Source organism: Ursus arctos, unplaced genomic scaffold (genome assembly GCF_023065955.2).
Source record: "Ursus arctos isolate Adak ecotype North America unplaced genomic scaffold, UrsArc2.0 scaffold_8, whole genome shotgun sequence".
NCBI lineage: Eukaryota > Metazoa > Chordata > Mammalia > Carnivora > Ursidae > Ursus > Ursus arctos.
The window spans coordinates 9,165,270-9,171,269 of record NW_026623100.1 but is presented as its reverse complement, the minus strand read 5'-3'; positions in this window follow the sequence as shown (position 1 = coordinate 9,171,269).

Here is a 6,000-nt window from a genome sequence, read left to right as displayed (position 1 = left end):
TTTTCCAACCATAATAGAATCAAGCTATAAATTAGTAATAGAAAGACAACAGAAAAAGTTATAAACATGAGGAAATTAAACAATACACTTCTAAATAATCTATAGGTCAAAGAGAAAGTCTCAAAGAAAATTTAAAATAAATACACAGAACTGAATATAAATTAAAATACATATCAAAATATGTGGGATGCATGGAAAACAGTTTTTTTTTTTTAAAGATTTTATTTATTTGACAGAGAGAGAGAGAGAAAGCACAAGTAAACAGAGCAGCAGGCAGAGGGAGAGGGAGAAGCAGGCTCCCCACTGAACAGGGAGCCCAATGTGGGGCTCGATCCCCTAGGATCACGACCTGAGCTGAAAGCAGACACTTAACCAAGTGAGCCACTCAGGTACCCCGAAAACAGTTCTGAGAGGAAATTTCATAGTACTAAATAGTTACACTAGAAAAGAGCAATGTTCTCAAATCAGTTATTTGAGTTTTTATCTCAAAAAAAAAAAAAAAAAGAAAGAAAGAAAAGAAAAATAACTCCAGAAAAAGTATAAGAAAGGCAAAAACATAGATCAGAGTAGAAGATGATGAAATTGAAAATAGGAAAGCAAGAGAAAAATCAATGAAACAAAAACTATTTGAAAAAAGTCATTAACATTAATAAAGTTCTAGCAAGACCGACGACAATAAAAAGACACACATCAGAAATTAAAAAGGGACTATTCTACAGATCCTACAGCCATTAAACAGCTAGTAAGAGGGTGACATGAGGGGAAATATCATAGTAAGGACTTCCAAACATAACATTATCTTCGTCATAAAAGCAATGAGAAAACTGGCAAAAAAATTTAAGAATCAATGTTTTTTCGGAACTTTGGCAAGGTTTTGCAGCAATCCAGCATGTATTTAAGATAAATGTTGGAATCTTGGTAAGAACAGTGAGTTCTTTGGTGTTTTCATTTGGTCTACTCTCCTCCCCTCTTTTTTTTTTTTTTTTTTTTTAAGATTTTATCTGTTTGAGAGAGAGAGAAGTCACACAAGCAGAGGGAGGAGCAGGGAGAGAGGGAGAAGCAGGCTCCCTGCTTGACTTGGGACTCGATCCCAGGATCCCAGGATCATGACCTGAGCTGAAGGCAGATGCCTAAGTGACTGAGCCACCCAGGTGCCCCTACTCCTCTCCCCTCTTGCCAGCCCTAGAGTAACCTTGAAAAGCATAGAGCCCACAATCATGGTGAAACCCAGCACCTGCCAGCCATTGAAGAAGGCAGAATGGGGTTGGAGTTCCTTTAAAGCCTTATTCACAGGGAATTATCATTACTCGGTAAGTCTGGTGGTTCTCTAGAAGATCCTACTTGCAAGGTTATCTTTACTTGACATGATTTGTAGCTCCTCCAGTACTCTCCTCTATGGGCAGTTGCAGAAAGTATTTAGAAGCAATTGTTCAACTTAACAGCTGCCTGAGTAGGTGGGTAGTATTTGGAGAAAACAACAGACCAACCATAAAGCCAAAGAGTAAACCTGATGAATGAGATATCCATAAGGCTTTTTAAAAGCTCCCATGTATTCCTGGGAATTGAAAAGGCTACACACATGCATAAGGCTGTGCGCATGCCCAGGGCTGTTCTGTTCAGGTGCTATAACAAAATACCACTGACTGGGTAGCATACAAATGACAGAAATTTATTGGTCCCACTTCTGGAGGCTGGAAAATCTAAGATCAAGGTGCCAACATGGTTACCTTCTGGTGAGGGCCCCCTCCCTGGTTTGTAATGGCATCTTCTAGCTGTGTCCTTATATAGTGGAAGGGCAAGGGATCTCTCTGGAACCTCTTTCACAAGGCACTAGTTCCATCCATGATGGTTTCATCTTTTTGACTCAAGTACCTTCTAATGACCCCACCATTAATACCATCACATTGGACATTGGAATTTCAACACGTGAATTTGGGTTGGGGGTATATAAACGTTCAGACCATACCACTCAGGAAAGACCTCAGAAGGCCCTACACTCTCACACTCACTGAACTTGAGGTTCTATGAAAAGGGGAAGGGAAAGCTAAGTCAGAGTTGTCAGTTGCCTATCTAAGTGTCGAAAGTATGCCCCAACACACAAAGAGCACCTCGGAGAAGATTGGAAGACTCACTGGTTCAGGGCATTTAATGAAATTTCTGTCTAATTAATTACTAAACTAACCAAGCAGAGACTTCAGCAGCCACACATGACAGAAAGTAGTCTCTATAGAATTATTTTGGAAAAGTTATTGAACAAACAAATGACAATAACAACAAAAACCCTGGGGAGGGAAGAGAATATGATTCCCAGAATTGTCACATTAGGTTCTCTAAAATGTCCAGTTGTCAACAAAAAATTGTAAGACATGCATAGAAATAAGAAAGTAAGGCCCATACCTAGGGGAAAATAAAGCAATCAATAGAAAATGTCCTTGAGGAATCCCAGATGTTGGATTACTAGACAAAGATTAGCTGTTTTAAATATGTTCAAAGAACTAAAGGAAACCATATCTAAAGAACTAAAGGAAAGTATGAGAACAACACTTCACCAAATAGAGAATATAAAAAAATTGTTCCTTCCATGAAAGCAAACACATACTTTTCAAACATACAATGAATATTCCCAAAAATTCACAGAGGAAATCTCATCAAAAATTTCAAAATTGTCCTACAGTTCAGATTCACTAGACATACTGTGATGACATTGAGAATCACTGAAAGTACTGAACAAGCAAACAAAATATGAAATTCTAGTAATTGTACATGGTTATGTTAAAAGGTAATTTAAAAACTGCATCTATAATAATAATAAAAGACCTACAACTCAAAAATTGTGCTGAAAGAAAAAAATTAGAGCCTTAAGGATAGATTGAAAAATTAATAAATTTCACTCAAAAGAGGGAGGGAAAAACTCAAGAGGATAAGTTTAAAGAAAGTAAACTGAAGTAATCATAAAGGAAAAAGCAAAATATTAATATAAAAGATAATTAAATGAGTGGAGTTGATTAATACAAATCAAAAATGGATAATTCGAGAAGACCAATATATTCAATAAATATTTAAAAGTATAATCAAGAAAAACAGAGAGAAGATAGCAATGAAAAACAAAAGGAATTAAAGAAGGCTTAACTACAGATACAGAAAAGATTTTTAAATTAGAAATTGATATTACTTTACTTCATTAAGTCTAAAAGTTAGATGAAATAGATATATAATTATAGAAATGGTCGAAGTTGGCCAAAAGTAAAGTGAAAAATTTGTACCATATACCAATAACCATAGGAAAAAAATGAAATAAAATTAAAAATGCTATTCTCCCTGCCAAAGGTTTAAGGGGCATTTAGTGGTTTAGGTGTAGTCTCTGAAATCTCTGGGGAACAAATATCTTTTTTAAAATTTTTTTTATTTTAATGTTTTTTTATTATATTATGTTAGTCACCATACAATACATCCCCGGTTTCCGATGTAAAGTTCAATGATTCGTTAGTTGTATATAACACCCAGTGCAACAAATATCTTATACAAACTGTTCCAGGCCACAGAAAATAATGGGCAGCATTGCTCTACACTCAGATGAGACAAAGAAAGATAAGAAAATTATCTTTCTCATTTTCAATTATTGGTTTAAAAATATTAGCAGTCAGGGGCACCTGGGTGGCTCAGTTGGTTAAGCATCTGACTCTTGATTTCGCCTCAGGTCATGATCTCAGGGTTGTGAGATTGAGCCCTGTGTTGGGCTCCATGCTGGAGCCTGCTTAAGTCTCTCTTTCCCTCTGCCCTTGCTCCCACTCATGTGCTCTCTCTGGCATTGCTATTGATTTAGTCTATAAATATATACATTTTTTTCTGTTATTGCTAGGGAATTTTATTTCCCCTTGATTGTGCTGTTTTCTTCCAAGTGTCTGATGTTTCTTCATTGTGTGCTCATTCATCATTAGGTTTCCCTGTTCACATGTCAGTAGCTGCTGTTCTTGTTTATAGTACCCTGCCTCCAGTATTTTAGAGGGAGGAGGAAAACTTGTTCCCTGGGGAGTTGGGCAAGAAGAAAGTTGGAAAGAAATAATGAAAGAAGTGGGAAGGAGGGGTAAGTGTGTGTGCTGCCAGCCCTCTTGATCCAATCTTTATTCTAATTTCAACTACCTTAACTTCATCTCAGTACAGACTTATGGTGCCAGCATTTAAATAGTCATCCTGAGATTACTTCCTATAAGGGGTTCAACTTCTCCAAAAATATATTTGCTTAAATTTACATTTTTCTCATTTATCCAAAGGACATTATTAGTTGACTTTAGAGTATTTGTTCCCTGGAGATAGGCCCTATCACTAGAGTACAAGCTCTTTATGGATCTTATGTTGAGCATTCCAAAATGATTCCTCTTTGATGGTAACAATGATGAGGATAATGGGATGCTGTATTCAATGGGTCCTTCTGTTTCTGACAGGGTCACTGAGCTCACAGTATTTTTGGAAAGCCTATTGGAGTCCATTTATCAACCTCAAAGTGAAGAATACTTCCATTATAAATTCAATAGCTTTATTATTTACTAAAGCATCTAAGGTCTTTCCGATCTTAAGCATTTCTAGCCTGTATCACCTCTTAGACACTAAAATTTGAGGAAATGTCATTAGGTTTTATAGCATCACATCCCAGCATAGGAGCTGGTGTTTTTATTCCTACTGAATAAAAAAAAAACAAAAACAAAAACAAAAAAACTAAGGAACACACAGTGGTGAAGTAATTAATCATATGCTAAGGCAGGGAAAGGAGCAAAATAAGATGTTTTGTATGGGGAAACCCCTATACTACCCAATAGACTCTGATGCCAGCCCTTGATGAGCCCTGAGTATACTTGTTTCTTATTTTCACCATTATACCTACACTACAACTGTACTGAGAAAACATGCTGATGCTGAAATGAGTAGGACTCTCTGTGCCTTAAAGCTGTATGACAGATGAGAAATTCCTATAGGATGGTGATGTGAAAGCTGGTCAACACGGTTGACATCCCCCATCGCTGCATTTATATATTGGCCCTTGGCAGATGGTTTTTTTTTTTTTTTTTAAATCAGGCACAGACTTTATAGGCTTCCTAGAGTATAAAAATAAACTACGGGAGACATTGCAACCAATGGTGACACAGGCGCACAGTGAACAAGAGATGGTGTGGATTTCTGTAGAAGGTGACCACCAGTCATTCTTCAAGCTTGGAACTTGTTGCCAGAAGCGGAAACCAGCTCTCGGTGTTAATGGAGTTGTTGGCTGAGCGGTAATGAGGCTATTGATTGGAACAAAGCTCTGTGGCCTCTTTCTTCTTCGGAAACTCCCTAAGCCTGAGCACGCACACCATTACAATGGACATTCCTCTCCACAGATCCTTTCCACAACGTCCTGGCAAATTTTCCTCACGAAGTAGTCCTTAAATATATAACTCAGTTTCATATATCACCTAGCAATTGGTTTCCATTCTCCAGACTTGTCTGGTAAAAGAGCAAGCAAGCAGGCTCAGGAGAAACTAAAGACATCAAACAATCATCCCTATTCTGCATTGTCTGCACTCCCCGCTCTTTCTGAAAGGGCCACGCACCCACTTCTGGGACTCACTCACTCTACACCTCTCTGCTCTTTACCCACCGCATTAAAGGAGTGTGTCCACCAGGCCTCTCCAGGTGACTGCATTCACATGCAGGTTCCCACCTACATCTTTAAAGCCACCTTCCATTGACAGTGGGAAGGCAAAATCAACAGGATGCTGTGGCTTCTGTGCACAGGAGACAATATCTTAGGTGATATAGGTTGAAGGTCGTCCCTGAAGTGTGTACATGGTAACAGGGGAAGCAACAACCGGCCAATGTATGGAGCACAGAGCTTTTAAAGAAGGAAAACCCCGGTGAGCACATGAACGTAAAGCATACATTTCATATCCGTCTGCCAGGACTGGAAGCTGTGGGCTTACTGAAATGAACCTAAGCGACGTGTGACTACAGATATACGGATGTGTG